We start from the raw sequence: 15667 nt of genomic DNA, 5'->3' as shown, positions 1-15667 counted from the left end.
CAACACAGCTATCCCCGAGTGATAAATAGGCTTCAATTAAGGCCCTGCTTTGTAGACTGCAATGTGTCATCTGTGGCGAGGCTGTCTGAGCACTTATTCGATACGGATTCAGCAGTGAGCAAGAGAGAGAGAGAGAGAGAGGGAGAAAAGACAAATGGCTCCCAAAGATTCCGTGTCATGTTCATCGGCTATAAGGAAAGAGCCCCGCGATGATTATTGCATCGGCGTCGGCCGCTGCAGTTAAGCGGCGGTGTTGTATTCATCAAAACAGGCTTGAAGGCAGCTCAATGTGATTAGGTTATTTTCTTGGCTAACTAATGACTATTATTCTTTCTGACAGCAGATTCACTGTGGTCTGCGCTTCGTCAGTAAACAACCTCAGGCTGACTCCAGCGTGTGAGCGCTGCCGAGTTTCCCCGTCGACCTCTTTGTGAAGCAGAAAGTTGCGAAATGTGACTTTATGTTTTTTTTTTCTTGTTTCACACTGATTCGTCTGTGCATTCTTTTACCGCACATACCACAATTAGGCACTTGTGGAATTTCCCTAATGGGAATTGTTTGTTTTGTTTTGTTTTGTTTTGCTTGCTTTCTTTCGAGACTAAGATGAATGTTGTGTTGGCGTTTGGGAGTTTGGAGAGAAGAACCACGGTTACCTGTCTCTGCTTTGGCTTTAAAAATGCTCATTACTGCGATTTGGTGCGGTGCCGCGCGGGGTCACCTTGGGGGAGAATTGCTTTTCTGTAACATTTGATTAAGGACCCACTACGTCTTGTGCCATTTTGAATACCGTGAAACTCCGTAATCAGCTCAACCTATACTGATATTTCAGGAGACAAGGTGCTGTCATACGTTCTATGGTCGTATAAATGTGGAGAGGCCTCATGAGGCCTGATATCAGCTCTGTTCACAATCTGCCTCGGTGACAGTGAAACGGTCTGATGTTTTAATTAGAGGTAGCATTTTGTCTAAACTGTCTAATCAAGAGAAATGTGATTTTGATTGGCTAATTCCAGCTCGTTTTCTGGCACGTGTACGTGATTGTGTGTCTTGAAGCGTATGTGCGTGCGTGTGTGTGTGTGTGCGTGTGTGTGTACGACGTGTCCTTCTGGTACACTCATTAGATGGGCCCCTTAGTAGATTGTTTCCTGTCAAAGTAATGGATGATCTGTTCTCTGTGGAGAAACCTAAGAGAAGGCACAGGGGAGGGGAGAGGAAACAGATGAGGTAGTGGAGAAAAGTTGAGGAATGAAAGGTGTGGAACTGAAAGGAGAAACTAAAAGAGAACAATAAGGGGATAGTCGAGTGGACAAAATACAGGATGTTCACCCGGCAAAAAAAAAACTTGATGCTATTATTTGCTTTAGTTGAAGCTCTGTGGTCTTCAGAGAAGCAACGAAATCAATTTGAGGGTGTCAGTTACTGGTCATATTATGCAAAATCAAGTTTTTAATCATTTAAATCCTTACGTTTGGGACTCTGGAGGTCCCATCAGTCGGCAAAGTGTGAAAAAAGATGACTCACTCATGTTTTTGTGGTCCTCCTCAGTCTAAGTACGGGAGATAAAACACACTATGTTGACTTCCTCGCTCACTGGGACGTCACAATGCGCTAAATTCCTGGAATTGTTGTCTCGCGGAGCTCCGCTTTGTCCAGGAAAACACGCGAGAGTGCTGGCGAGGGCAACAGCAGTCCGGGAAGTCCGCAAAAAAGTTCTATTCTTGGCTCCACAGTGCAGCACAGAGTTCTACACAAACTTCCAGCCTCAGAGGATTTATCTGTCCAGTGGATACATGTTATATATGACGGCAATGTGCTTGCTAGAGCCTGCAAATGATCACTTTTCCAAATGCTAACTGCTGTTAGCTCCCAGTAGCCTCTTTGGCTGATGTCATTTCCTGTCCCTTAAGTTTCGTTTCCTTTTTTTTTTAAGGTGGACCTAAAGAGATACTACTAAACAGAGCGTTCTGAACAGGGCTGTTTTGTCAGGGTGATTGAACTGCTGTGGCGCTTCATCATTATGGTATTTTGACCAAAACATGTCACAGACATGTTCATTAGGACACTAGGGAACTAGGTTATCTTGTAGAAATAAGGTATAACCCTATGTCCCCTTTAACTAATACACAGTTATGTTGACATTTTTTAGCAAAAATACGACAGTGTTATGTTGTGTAGTTCTCAAAACTGGGATCAACTTTTCAAAATATCTTCAATGGCATTAAATGTTAATTTATGGAAAAAAACGACAACCCTCAAAAGCCCCTTCACCAGACACTGGAGCAGCTCAAGTGTCTGTAAATGTCTACCAGGACGTGTGTAAACAGTAGGTATTTGTGATAAACGTGTCATATTTTTGGCTCTAATATAGTCGCTTCATGTCTATAAAAGCATCTTGTTAGGTTCTCCCGCTCGTGGATTTGCCAGCGGAATCACAGTTAAATGTTTGAACCTGCATTTTTCCATTCTTTATAATACAATATCTGGCACTGATAGCAGCCCTGCATAATAAGCATAAGACGTAGATATATTACATGGTTTATTTAAACACTTCATCTCTAAATGATGTGCAAAATAGTCTGCGTGTTAACATTTATGTGCACATTTAAAGGTCCACTGTGTTGGAATTTGTAAATATTTGAGGTCTTTTCTGCTCACACCTCCCCTTCCCGAGCAGGTCCGGGAACTATGGTGGCCTTCATGTACCAGATGGGATGTCGTTCTTCTTCGTCCAAAATGGGAAACACACTGTTTCAATCAGCGCTGTTGTAATATCACGGCGGGCGCACGATTGTGGCAAAGATGTTGTATTAAAAGTGGACATGCGGTCACCAGTGCGGAAACAATCGAATAGCCATGTTGATCAGGATCGTAGACGTGTTTCCGTAGGAACTTGTGATCCGTTTGACGACATCAGAATCGCTCGACACCTCGTGGCTGCATGTGTTCCAGCGTGTGACAGAAAGATAAATGTACTAGAAATGTTATGCCGCCTCAGTTCCTCTCTGCCCATCTGCTCTCTGCGTGTTGCACTCGGCCAGCTCGGCTTGTTTTTTGGTTTCATATCTTCCTGCAGGCTGTCATTTTAAAGACATGCATCCGTGTGTGTGCGGTTCACCCTTCTCTGCTGGATCCGCTCAGGATGGTTTTCGGCTCTGTAAGTGAATTGACCTATGAGCCTGCTCTGTGTGGGCATATTTCCCAGAATGCTTGGTTTTGGAAGCAGTGTTCACCGGTCACCTCATTATGATGAAAGAGGGAGACTCTTGGGAGTGAGACCGGTTTTGGGAGCAACATCCCTTCTGGCTGCACTTCATAGACATTTCTTGGCAGATACATTTGTGTGTGTGTTTTTTTTTTGTTTTTGTTTTTCCTCTTCTCTCACTCTCGAGTGCATTGTTCCAGTACAATGAATGAAACTGCTGAGCTGAATAGAAATGTAGCATTTTAAACAGAGGGTTTGACTCTAACGCACAATTCACTCAAACTTCAACTGGTTTGATGTCGTCCCTGAGGTCCGTGCTCGGTGGTGATTGTCTAAGCTTCAGCGAATAATTAAAAACACGAATGCTCGGTGTTGCTTGTGTACAAGAAGGCCAAGTGAGGACAAGCCTTGTACCTCGAAGCTTGTAAAGGATGTTCTAGTAGTTTGAAGTCTTTAATTAAATTAAATTAATTGGCAATTAACTCCCTCCTCCTCCTCCTCACATCACCTCGTGAACATGTTTGGGACATTTTTGTTGTGATAAGACACTTCAATACGATTTGGATTTATAGTGGATTTGTTTGTATCTGTTTTGTGATAGTGTTTTAGATATAAGATATCGGGAAATACATCCTTTTATCAACTGTGTTCAGTGGAAAACATTTTCTAGACTACAGTTTGCGTGTTTAATCGGATTAAACCAGTTCAGTCTGTTCAGCTCCACTCACAGATCTTCCTCACTGACACAGTTTGTGAGTTCTGCAGAGAGTTGTCTAACTCTCTTCACTTTTTAATTTGTTGTACATCTGGTGCGGAGTGTAAAACACACAGACAGCACTTCAACCTGTTGTTAGCTTCGACTTGTACACCTTCCTGTTTGCTGTGTTTTCACCCTACACTCTTAGAAATAAAAGTGCTCAGTAGAACCACATAAGGTTCTTTGGCTTTTCATTGTAGGAGAATACAATGCCTTTTTGGCTCCAGGTAGAACCTTTTTATAAAGATTCCACCAAGTTCTCTGGATCAAAATGGTTCTTACTGCAACCATTAGTGTTACCAAGAACCCTTGAAAAACCATTTCTTCGGGAAAGGGTTTATCAAAAGCAAACGGTTCCAGGTAGAACCTCAGCCCTTGTAGGAGGACCCTTTTGGAACCCTAATTTTTAAGAGCCCAGTACCCAACCTTTTTTTTTTTTTCACCATATGCACATATTGTGTATATAGAAATATGTATTATCTCTTGGTCCCTTTCTGGCAGGAGGTCTTTTGAGTTTGTAGCATTATATTTCGGAGTTTCACCATCAGAAAATGTCTCCTCTAATGACAAATACTTATTACAGATCCTAAGTGCCGCCTCTAGAAAAGCCATAACAAGGAAGAGGCTAAAACTAGGAAAACCTAAAGTGTACAAGTGGTTTGACATCATTGATAAAAAACATTTTTTAAGATGGATAGAATTACTTTTACTATATGACTTAAAGGTGAAGTAAGTAGTTTATAGTGCCATCTAGAGGAGAGGCTGAAATTTACAACAAAGAACTGCTCCTCTGCTCACCCCCTCCCTTCCCTGAGCGCTACGGTGTCCTCAGCCGGTCAAATGTCGTCCTCGTCGTCTTTCTCCGTGTCAGCAGATGAGGTTCGTGAGGTGAGGGAGAGGGCGGAGCTACCGCGGCCGTAGCAGACGAAGCGGAGAGAGAGGAGGCGGGACTTCCGCTACAAGTAAAGCGACGCTTGATTTGTTCTCTCGCGTTTGTCCTTACAGGCTCCGGTAGAAACATGGCGTCTCGCTGCTAACAGTGGCTATGCAACCGCGGCCCGCGACCATGTTATTTTACATGACTTTTTGAAACACTACGAAAATGAAACAAAAACTATTATACAACGACTGGACAATGCAGGAGCACATAATATGTATAAAAGAGTGGATTTTGGGTCATATTAACCCATTAATACTACACAGTGTCCCTTTAAAACAGGGTCTGTTTTCGAAAAGATGGGAAAAATGGATTGGATACATCACTCCGGTCAGTCCATCGTTTGTGTAGGACCAGGTCCTATAACCATTTTAGTATAGCAGATGTGCACCCCGGCATTCTTGTTTTTAGTTGGTTAAGTTCTTAATTTTGTATTGTATTAATATCATCTTTTGTGGGATTGAGGGAGGACCAATCATCCCTATCTGTGTTGTCAGGGGAAGCGTGGATGTATTACTGTGCAATTCAGTTGTAGTTTACAGATGAATGGTTGAGATTGGTGAATTGATATGCGAATGAATTATGTCAACCATGGAAAAAAACGAAAAAAAACGATGTATTATCTCTTCAAATAAATTGAACGTTGATGAAATAGACATATCTCAGTACATGAGAAAACATCTACACTTACAGTATAGAGTTGTCCCATATTCTGCCAAAGCACAATGACAGTGGCCTACATTCAGTATGTTATGATAATAGGATTATGTTTGAAGAAGTTTAGTAGCCAATAAAATTGATACATTTTGAAAGTCTATTAGTTAGGCTCAGATTCTCTGTCTGCCGTCTATCACTAGCCGTAATCGTGGCATTGTGCGGCTGTTGCAGACGCTGTTCTTACACTTTCTGGCTGCGTTTGTGACCTTTTTAAACTCACAGACATCTCTTCAGGATTCTGTTGCGTCGTGACCCCAGGTCCACAATAGACCACTGAGCGAAACCTGCTGAGCAGTTTGTAGCTTTTGGGTAAACAAGCTTTTTTTTTATTGCTGAAGTAAATGATAATACAAGATATAATGTTGTTTTTATATCAAGGTACTTTTTTTGACTGCATGTTATTGTTTTCTTTGTTCTTTTTTATTTCCAGTTGTCTCCCACTTCTGCAAAAATGTAATATCTACATATTTGTTGTTGCTTTTTTTAATTTGGAAAACAAAATAATCACTGGTTACATTAGATTTACATATTTTACTGAATGGAGGTCTATATTTATGAATAGCAACAGATTGCCTGGGCCTTTCTGTATGTGGCAGTGTTGACATGACACAGATGCTTTGCTTAAGGTTAGGGAAAGATAATTAACACTATATCTATATTAAACCAGACTTTCCTAAGTTTTCCTAAACGCATTAGTGAGTGCAGTAATCGTACAAAGTTAAATATTGCTGTAAATGTTTGTTGTACTGCGAGATTTTTATGTTGATAGAATACAACTTGGTCACAGCTATGTTTCCCTCACAATTTCAAGCTGTTACAAAACTGAAACAGGGTTAGATATTAATATTGTGATATTGAAGTATGAGTCATTCACGGTCTTGATTATAAACCACAGGGGAAATTAAACATTGTGTGACTAATGTAACAGTTACACAGCACAGGTTCAACAGCAGCAAGTAGAAATGGGGGGAAAAACACTCAGCACTAACACAAGTAGCACTAGGCCATATATTTTTATGTATACCGCAAGACCGGTATATGATAAAAACGAATTTGAATGGAAGTTAATCAGGAAGTTGGAGATGTCAGGACACTGCAGGTCTGAAATAATATCCCCTCCATCTGTTTCCAACCTCGTAAAAAAGCAAACCGGGGCATTTTAAGGATTCACATCTTCTGTGATTAGCTGTAGTTGACTGGACTAGCTTGAGTGAGGTTGAGTACATTTCACCTCTCATCCAAGAGGCTTCTTCATTTAAGACTAATTGGTGGAAAAAGAACTGTTACCACAGTTGCCACAGAAGAACCATCACAGACAAGAATTAGATATCTTCAGTCCGTCAAGTTTTGCGATAGATCGGTAGATCTCCATGGATTTAAAGTGAGCACTGAAGTCTGACAGGTTGAATCCAGCATCAGTCCAGTTCATTTTTTGCCACATCTTAAGGCCACATTATACTTCTCCGACTGCGTAATGCGTTATCCGTCTGCGTCACCACGTAGACCACTCGAGCCTTTATACTTCTGCGTCGTGGTGACGGATAGGCGCTGCAGTTTCCCGCCCGATCAGCAGGGGTCGCTGCGCAAGTTTGTTTTGCTTTTGGCTACAGTGAGCAATGGCGTCCGAGGGAGAAAGACTGTTGTTGTTGAAACAGCGGCCGTTTCTCACTTTTCTGTGTGACGGAACGCAGTTTTAAGATAATTTGAGGCGAGAAATTGGCCATTTAGAGTCTAAACATGTGCTGTGTGTGTTAAGATATGACGTATTTATAGTTCGACAGCGACGAAGTCGTCGGTGTTCAGCTCCGCCCTCTGTTGACGCTCGGTGCTCACTGTGAGCCGGCACAGAGCAGCTTAGCTCGGCCTGTCCTGAGGACCAATCGCAGCTCTTGCCGTCTCCGTTGTCCCTTGACGGAGTGACGGACACTTAAAAAATATTCCGTGCAGCCGGAGACGAAGCAGAGGCTCTTCGACAGGTTCTGCGTCGACCCAGAGGACTCTGCATAGCCTACGCAGAGCACTTTACGCAGGAGTATAAATTGGGCTTTAGACTGCCAACACGAGTCATGTGACGTCCAGAGCTCTGTTGAATTCCATCTCATCTTTTAGCATATGCAAATCGCCATGCACGTTCTCTGGTGAAGCATCATCTTAACGATTGGCTGAATAATTTGAGCAACTGTAATGACAGATATATCTGACAGATACTGTGATTTGCAATCTTATTTTTTTAAGTCAGATTTAAAATATTTAGCTGTATTTTCTAATGCAAGGATGCATTAGAATATACATACAATTTCTATTCATGAAATCCTTGACACTGATGAGTACGACCTTGTTTGGGTTGTCTTTGTCAGGCTAAAAGTTAACTGTGATTTGATTGGTTAGAGCCAACACATTATGTAATAAATCTAAAGCAACTGGCCGTAAAATCCTCCTAATATGTCACAGAGACTCAGGAATAATGTTCATATAACAAACTGAACTCACCGACAACAACAGTACAGCCAAAATATTCACATTAAAAAAAAATCTTTTGCAGACTGCAAATCATGTTTATGTTTTTGAAATCATGTTTTGGAATGTGGCGCCACCTACCGCCGTCTACCAATCATTGCAGTCAGTAACGTCTGAGCTACAATGGTGGAGAAAACGAAACATAAAAGACCTTTTGAATTGGAGTGTGGTAACCACTTTTGGCCACATTCTTACATATGGCGCCTTTAAAAGTCAACACTAAGTATAGATGATGGGTTTTCCTCTTGCGTTTGCTGAAAATGCTAAATCCATTGAGCGATTTATCCACGTCTATGAGGACCGTACACTCTTTCAGCAGGATAAGCAGCAGCACACTAAGCTAAACTGGTGTTTCCCATCGCTCACCAGTGCGAGGTCCAAGTTCACATCCCGATCTTTAATGTTCACATTTACAGTCAGCGAAGCTCGTTTTCTGTCCGACATCTTTGAGCGTTCAAGCGAGCGGATGTGGATAAAAGTTAATCTCGCGAAGAAAACAAGTCGTCTCAACAAAAAAAAAGCAAGGCCTTTTTTTCATCAAAGAGAAGAAGAACCATGTGTGTTTTTTTTTCTCTTTGCAGTATAAGACTCTCTTTGAAGGTTCACGCTGGAAAATGTCTGGACTCAGCAAAGCTGTCAACTGTTCCGACATTGGGGCTGTTTTGCCCTACTTTTTTTTTCCGGAAAAACCTTCTGACAAATGAATAAAGCCTGAGAAAGGAAAGGAATACGTGTCGGTAGATGTGAGTACATACATGAATACATTACAAAAGTGGTGGGAGTGGAGCTCCGTTATATACCCTTCAGAATCTGTGCCTCCACTTAGAGCTAAAAAATGCTATATTTATGATTATAGATATTTTTGTCTCTCCATTCATGTTGCACTTCTCGTTCCCTTATCGACCTTCACTCTTTGCATTTATTTGAATTCAAACGCCACTGCGGGGCGGTGTGGTCGAGGGACATTTGGCTCATGTTGCATCGAAAACGTCCTCAAATAAATAAAGTGGCAGCTGTTTGAATCGAGTGTCTGCAAAATGGAATTTTCCATGAAAAAGGGGGGCAGTGGTAGCAAACTTTGGAAGTAGCGGCTGAGACATGTTTGGAGTAACAATGACTGTGTGAGTGACAGAGGTGGAGAGGAGAGGATAGTGGTGCTGGATGGCTCAGCACTTCAATGCAATTCATTTTCTAAGTTTCATTCAGTCTCATGGGATCTGGGCAGGCCCTGATGCCAGATGATTTGCCTGAATTTATTTGTTGGTGTGTGTGTGTGTGTTGCTAACAGACCACCTGTTAGCAACACACACACACACACATTCGGTCATCATTCCAAAAGTAGAAAATAGCATTTCTTGGGAGGCCAGGCTTTCTCGGTGTACTGAGATACGAACAAAATGTGCACAGCAAGCGGCTTTATCTCACAGACACAGACACAAATATACACTGATTCATATCACGCAGAATCCCTCTTTGGCTCTTGGTTGCAGAGAAGCCCGGCGTTCATGTTACTGAAGGAATTCGAGGACAAAGATACGTGATTAGTTGGTCAGTCGAGTTTTGTCGTTTTTTACCCCGTTGGCTGTTGCCGTTTCAAAATTGATTTTCTCGTTCTATTGACCTCACAGCAGTCGGTCTTGCAAGTTTGCCCTGTAAGAATTTTTCTGTTGTATTTGAAGTGGAGCAATCTTTCGTGTTCAACTACCACTGTTGATGGATGATTTCGACCATCAATTGATTGAGTGATTGATTGATAGTTGTAAAAGTATTTACTTTCTGACTTTTTAACAATTATGTCACATACTGTATATCAGGGGTCTCAAACTCAAACCACCTGGGGGCCAATGTTCACAATATTGCATCATGATATCACACGTGTACTTAATAATACTATTTATGATGCAAAATGAATGTTTTAATATCAAAAACAGACATTTATTTTAAATTACATTAATAATAGCGTGGACAACTGTAATTAAAATTCGTACCAGGAGCCGTTTCGGCCACTGACATTCGTGGCTCTGGCCCTAACAAGCGTATTTATTTATGTAATTGAATGTTGTATATGATGCATTTAATAATGGGATAATTATGACCAAATGTCTTATTATTACTGTTATAAAAAAACATTGCTAACAAACATATATCATATTCATATATCACCTCGCTGGCAGATGTGCCTCAAAAGCGTTTAAAAGCGGAACTAGACCGGAAGTTCCAATTAACGCTGGTTTTTTGGTGTGTATCTGCGTCATTACCTTGTTTATGAAGCCCTGAAGTTTCGAAACAAACAGTTCAGCCGTTGCTGAGAACGCTGTGTTTTATTGTAATCTCGGGGCTCAGCGAGATCTCTGAAAATCCCGTTATAGTTGCGTAAACATCGGTTCTCCGGAACGAGCCGAACGTCCTGCTCCGGGCACTAGTCCGGGCACATCCGGTTGCGTACATTGAACCGCAGAAGAAGAATAACGTCCGTTGTGGAGGTGTTTCACGAGCGACAGTGTCTTCTGACTCATAGTCATAAAAGGGACTGCGGCGGGGAGTCGTGACAAAGCTATTTTTAAACACTGTTAAAACAATGTTTTGATAATGAGTAGCAGTGCATCCACCGTCGTTCCAGAGGGGGGAGCTGCGCTTCTGAGAGCGGGTGTGCCGAATGTCACTTCCGGGGGAACTGGCCAATCACAGGACAGTCTGTCTTCTCAGGCGAGATTTATGTCTGAAATAGCGCAGCTGACAAGTGCTTCAAAAAGGACAGATTTCTATCGGCTCGTTTACAGCAGCTAGGAGGTTTTTGACCATAAAAACAAGTTAATATATGCAAGTAGACCTCTATAACTAACATATATGTGCAACAGGACCACTCTATGTGAGCTTTAAAAGACGGTGAGGTCGTGGGCCATGTTTTCATTATAACATGATATTAAATGGGGGGCCGCATGTTATCGTTTGGGCTGTATATCCTTTATAAATAAAAAAAAAAAAAAAAAACATCTACGTGGCTATATAAGATGTGACGAATTGATTGTAGTTTTCCCAGAGGATCATTTTCCTCATTGCCTACTGGGTGATGTGATATAAGAATGATGGCTCACTGACAGATGATGTGACAGGTAATAATGTGTAAATGCTCAGAAATCAATACGCAGAGTGACAGATGGTGAATAAAGATGATTCTGGTGCTTGAGGATTCAGGATTGACCGTCCTCCACCCTCCAGCAGCCCGTCACTCTCTCATACACTCGTACGTGTTGCCGTGCGTGGACGCCGCATTAGCCGCCACCGTTAGACACAAGCACAAACGTCGCCATACAGAGGCAAGCCTTCATCATTTTGGCTCCCCTCATTGTTTACCCCTGTGCCTTGGCAGGGATGCTCCACTGCTCTCTGTATCAATCTACTCCAGCATCAGCATCGCACTCCCCTCCCCCCATACACACACACACACACACACACACATATGCACGGAACAAGACAGAGGAACACACACTTTATGCCCGGTTTGCATCATCTGAAGTTGCTCTTCTAACGCCGGCGGGGAAGCACATGCAGTACTGAAATGAAAACAAGAGACTGAAGCAACACTTTCTGTCCGTTCCATTAGTCACAGCAGAGGTGGCCTCACACACCAACACTGACACGCTCACACAGTCGAGGAAAAAAAAAAAATGCCCTCAGTCCTGCCAGCCTGTTTGTGGCAGATGGTGTTAAAACCCACAGCTTCTGGCTTCACTCTATTCTTGTTGGGGCGGGAAAACAACCAGATAAATTAGGAGGTGATGAAAGAAAGAAAAAGGACCCAAAAAAACAGTTTGAATGAAATTAACTTTGAGAGGATGCCCGCAACAACAGGCGTCTAATGTTCGGAAGAAGAGTAGTAGAATGAAAGTGTCCGCTGTGAGTGAAACAAAAACACTGCTTGATAGCTTTGTAGTTGTGAATGAATCACAGTCACCCACACCTCAGCAACACCCACTGTCTTACACTCGCCTCTCAACAACAACGACGACCAAGTTACGTATTAAAGGTCACATAGAGTGGTCCTGTTGCACATAAATGTTAGTTATGGAGGTCTACTTACATATATTAACTTGTTTTTATGGTCAAAGACCTCATAGTTGCTGTAAAATAGCCGATAGAAATCCTCTTTTCTGACAGTGTTTTTCTGCTGCGATATTTCAGAGTGAACTTTCACCCCCAGAAGACAGAGTCTTGTGATTGGCCAGTACTATCCAGCACATCCGTTCTCAGAAGCGCAGCGCCCCCCTCTGGAACGGCGGATGCACTGCTACTCATGATCAAAACATTGTTTTAACAGTGTTTAAAAATAGCTTCATCACGACTCCCCGCCTCAGTCCCTTTTATGACTTTAAACCGGAGTCAGACCCAGAGTCAGAAGACACTGTTGCTCGTGAAACACCTCCACAACGGACGTTATTCTTCTTCTGCGGTTCAATGTACGTAACCGGATGTGCCCGGACTACCGCCCGGAGCAGGACGATCGGTTGTTCAGGAGAACCGCTGCTTACGTAACTATTACGGGATTTTCAGTGATCTCGTTGAGCCCCGAGATTACAATAAAACACAACGTTCTCAGCAATGGCTGAACTGTTCGTTTCGAACCGTCAGGCTTCATAAACAAGGTAATGACGCAGATGCACACCAAAAAAAACGGCGATAATAGGAACTTCCGGTCTAGTTCCGCTTTAAAAAAATACAGAAAACAAAAAATACTGCAGCGTTTTTATAATTGTTTAATTTATGATAATAGTTTTATGACCAAGCATTTCCTAAATATATGAAATTAATTCTAAATAAGCTCATAAATTGATTTACTTAAAACGCAAAAACACTGGCATAAAAGTATAAAAATATAACGTCCCTGAAAAGCAACTATAATGCCATTCATTGAACGTTGATTAATTCTGTGCACATTATACTCAACCAGGAAGTTTCCCCATGAGCAGATCTATAATCAAGAGGGCTAATTGTTTTCATTTATTTTCAGTCTCTCAAACACAAGAAACTTTTCCAAGGTTAATTTTATTAAGAAGGCTGTGCCGGTTGCCTCAATACGGTTCTTTATGCTGGACTCTGTAATAGGCCTGTTATTTGTTATTATTCTATTGTGTCCACCCAAGTTAAACTTGCAGTGCTTTGCTGAAACTTTACACGGTGCATTTCTAAATTGCTTGATTTATTTTCCCCAGTCGTCTGCAATATTTTCAGCGTGAGCGAGGCAAGAGCATCTTGACGGCGTCCGACTCCATGTACTGTTTTCTCCATTTGTCAAATATTATTTAAAAGTGCAAAGTGCAAGTCCAGCATCAAGAGCAACAGGCGCGTTTCCTGGAACTTTCAGAAAAATTACAGTTAACACGGAGAGAGCCTGATAACAACATAACACTCCAGACATCACTCTTTTAAATCTGTTTCCTGACGTCTCGTGAGGCAAAATGTTGGATGTTTGACATGAACTTTTAAAATGCTTGAATAGCACTCAGTATAAAACAGACTGCCAAGGCCTACTTATGTCTGTCTCGCTCTTACAGTAGAAAATACAAAATAAAAGTAAAAAGGCAGTGTGATAATCTGCGCCACATTGTACAAACTAATAAAACTTAAATACTGAGTGGATTTAGAAAATGATTTAATCTGCTCTTTTTAACATGATCCCTTTAACAAGTTCTTTGTTAGCCTTTCCTTTATGCCTCCAATGAATTATTGGTACGAATTGGCAGAAAAGCATAATAATTCTGACATGTATGGAACAAACCAAGCAGAACAGACACAGAAGCAGAAGACAGACATGGACATAAACTTTATCACATAGATAATCAGAGCAGAAACATTTTTTCTCATAAACACTCCTAATTCCTGGCGTTCAGATGTGATGAGTGATATTATCCAATTCAATCCAATCCAACTTTATTTGCTCAGCGCAACCACAGTGGATGAAAGTGATGTACGGAACAATAAATAAAAGACACAATAAATAAAGGGCTTAGTTAGAAGCTCGCAACGAGGCAATAAGACACATCTAAAACAACTAAAATAAATTAAAAGACATAAAAAACGCGGATAAAAGTAACGGCTAAAACAGTAAACAAGAAGTGGAAACGGATCAAATGAAATGAACACAAACAAAATAAAATAAAACGTGAAATAACGTCAACAACTTAAACAGTGTCGATGGCTAATGAAAAGAGATGGGTTTTAAGACGAGATTAAGACCTATTTTCCAACTCAGCCGGTGTGATGGAGACGTTGCCGAGTTCGCTGGTGCTATGGCTAGCGCAAGTCAATGGTACAAGTTAGCATGGCATTAGAAACACTCATACCGACGCAACAGTGCACCCGAGGCAAATCGATTGTAACGGCAGACTATCGATGTACATATCTGTGTTGATAGAATGTTTGAAATAAAACCAACCTTGCAATTTGAAGGATTTACGTCTCAGCGGCAGCAGCGCGTCTTACTTCCTGTTAGGCTATGGCAGCGGCGGACTGATTCCGCTGCTGCTGAGAAAGTAGTCCCTCAAAAATGCATGCGATGCAAGGTTAGTTTTGTTTAAAATATTATTCTATCAACCGAGATATGTACATCGATAGTCTGCCGTTACAATCGATTTGCCTCGGGTGCACTGTGGAGTCGGTATGAGTGTTTCTAATGCCATGCTAACGCGTACCATTGACTTGCGCTAGCCATAGCACGGGGTCGTACCTATGTTCCCCGGGTCCTATGTTCCCCGTTTTTCCCAAAAAAGGTCCACTTTGTATGTGACCGGGGAACATAGGACCCTTTTTTTGAAAAAGGGTAGGGTTAGGATGAGGGTTAGAGAAAGGGTCCTATGTTCCCCGGTCACATACAAAGCGGGGAACATAGGACCCGGGGAACATAGGTACGGTCCCCATAGCACCAGCGAACTCGGCAACTACAAGAACTGAATGAAATTTCTTGAAAAGGTCTCCAGACGTCTCCATCACACCGGCTGAGTTGGAAAATAGGTCTTATGTTCAAAATTTCCGAACTATCCCTTTAAGGTCCATGCAGTTTAATGAGAAACTGTGAACACAGTAAGACCACTATTAGTATTAAACACTGGCAGTAAACGGCAGTAAACGTGACGCTAACTTAGCATTAGCGGCTAGCGTCAGCAGTTAGCGTCCGTGATTAGCGTTAGCGGTTGGCGTCCGCGATTAGCATTAGCGATCTCCATCTAATCATTCCACACTCTGAGCATGTGTGTAGTCTGCGGCACACTCAAACTCAATATTTAAATTTTGAGCACATTAATGCGAGGCGCACACCTTACCCGACTAAGACCGGGTTGACCTTATGAGAGGGAGCTGTCGATGGGGACAGATGATCTTTATTTGTTTGTGAAAGGGCAGCTGGAGAGCAACAGTAATAGCTCTCCCACGACTACAATAATGATATAACACCACATCTGTAAAAGTCAAGCTGCTCTGCCCCGCTGAAGCTCATGGCAGCAAGCTGTTCTCTCTTTTTTTTTTTTGCATCACGTACTGGGAT

The 15667-nt window shown here is 41.9% G+C and overlaps 1 protein-coding gene across 1 annotated transcript in view; it reads left to right on the top strand.

Moving 5' to 3' along the window:
- Window positions 1-15667, top strand: part of asic1b (acid-sensing (proton-gated) ion channel 1b) — a gene marked incomplete at both ends in the record, with an annotated part of 200556 nt that overhangs the window by 71049 nt on the left and 113840 nt on the right. The window lies entirely within an intron of this gene.

This window comes from Microchirus variegatus (genome assembly GCF_963457635.1).
Source record: "Microchirus variegatus genome assembly, chromosome: 7".
In the NCBI taxonomy this organism is placed as follows: domain Eukaryota; kingdom Metazoa; phylum Chordata; class Actinopteri; order Pleuronectiformes; family Soleidae; genus Microchirus; species Microchirus variegatus.
This window is presented reverse-complemented; position numbering and strand designations above follow the sequence as displayed.